Source organism: Vanessa tameamea, chromosome 5, assembly GCF_037043105.1.
Source record: "Vanessa tameamea isolate UH-Manoa-2023 chromosome 5, ilVanTame1 primary haplotype, whole genome shotgun sequence".
NCBI lineage: Eukaryota > Metazoa > Arthropoda > Insecta > Lepidoptera > Nymphalidae > Vanessa > Vanessa tameamea.
The window spans coordinates 7,557,298-7,559,008 of NC_087313.1; the positions used below are offsets into that span (position 1 = coordinate 7,557,298).

General features: G+C 29.2%; 1 long non-coding RNA gene across 1 annotated transcript; it reads left to right on the forward strand.

Moving 5' to 3' along the window:
* Positions 1 to 407: 407 nt before the first annotated feature.
* On the forward strand, positions 408 to 1,222 carry LOC135194810 (uncharacterized). Its single transcript, XR_010309991.1, has 3 exons — positions 408 to 496; positions 794 to 911; positions 1,126 to 1,222. It is a non-coding gene; the product is annotated as an uncharacterized LOC135194810 (long non-coding RNA).
* Positions 1,223 to 1,711: the final 489 nt, after the last annotated feature.

A 1,711-nucleotide genomic window follows, 5' to 3' on the forward strand; every position in this document is an offset into this window, starting at 1 on the left:
TGTTGGGAACGTGAATACACTTTAAATAATGTGGATGAAGGTTTTCTGTTGAGGAGATACCACTTCCATGGTAATTTTTTTAAATATTTTTATAGGTATTATGTCATCTTATTTTATTTTAGTATTAATAACTGGAAACCATGAAATAAAAACTAAAATATCATCCCCACATGCGAACCCTAAAGAGTGAATTACTATTGATTGATTATAAATCATCTCTAATCTTCTATTTAAACTCAATTTTTAAAATAGAGTATTCAAAAAATCGGTGAAAGTAAATTCTACCTGTTTTATTTTATACAGGCAAAGCTAGAAGTTAAACGTAGTAAAGATAAATCATAATAAACTTTAAATACAATTGTGAAAGTACTCAGGTGATCTATAAAGATTTATGGTTTTTTTTTCTAGCATTTCAGTTCTGCATGGCAACACTGTTTGTAGTGGCCTGTCCGTTAGCTCCTTTGTTGATGTTCCTTCTAAATTTTTTTGAGTTAAGGTACAATAAATTTAAAATATATTACAGATACATTATAGCATTTTTTTATTTCGTGTTGTATAATTCTGCTCTATATAACCTATGCCAATCAAAGATAGAGAAGAGATAAGGACATCTTCAACTTACATATTCAATGCGATTTGCTAATAGCTCTGCTCTGTTATGCACTATAAACAGTTTATAATTAATAATATAATTTTATTTAAAATATATTCCACTCAAATGACAATTCAATGTCAAGTGATCTTTGCTCTGCTGTGTTGATAAATTAATTATATGACCTAACGTTATTTTTAGATACATTGCAAGTCAATTAATAATGACTAGTAGACGTCCATTACATATAAGAAAACCTGGGATAGGAGTATGGAATAAAATATTTACCTTCATAGCATACGCGTCAATAATAACCAACGTTAGTTTCCGTTTGTTATAACAGTCTGTATAATTTGTGATCAAAAGGATATAAAAAAATTTTGGTTTTGACGCGACAGTGCAAGATTTATAATTTCCAGTGCGGCCGATGTGAATTTAATATTTGATGTTGTTCATATTTACTACTTATTAGTGGAAGCTTATTAAACTTGCACAATACTCTACCATCAACTAAAACCGTTTCATTCTACTAGGTTGCTACTTTAATATTTACTACAAGACTTATTTTGAGATATTATATGGAACTTGAAAAAATCCGCACGAAACATATTTTCGAAAATATTATCACCTATTTAGACACAGTAAGTATATTTTGCAGATTAATAACATATTATGACGTTGTTGTAGACGATTTTAAATGAATAATGACTTAAATAATCTGGTTTGTTCTAGACATTCGTATTTTCACCAAGTTATTGTTACTCAAATGGTAAGTGGAACATGGAAGAGATGTAGAAAAAATAATTACTCTATATTTTTTAGTTTCGTGTTCATGTTTGGCTTCTGGTGTACTAATACACAGACATTAAGATGATATCATAGACAATCAATACTTTTATTAACTTGTTAAACATATTACTAGCCGCAAGCGTAGAAGGACCATATTGCGAAATTGATGTGATGATGTATTAGCTTCACAGCTGTAGGCAAGGGGGGGGCGGCATTGGGTGTCTTTTTGGAAAGGGGCTTTAAATTTTTTAATAGGCCCAGTTTTTCTTCTAATATAAAATAACTGTATTTTTAAAATGAATTTGTGTTAATTGTTATTTGTAATTTTAT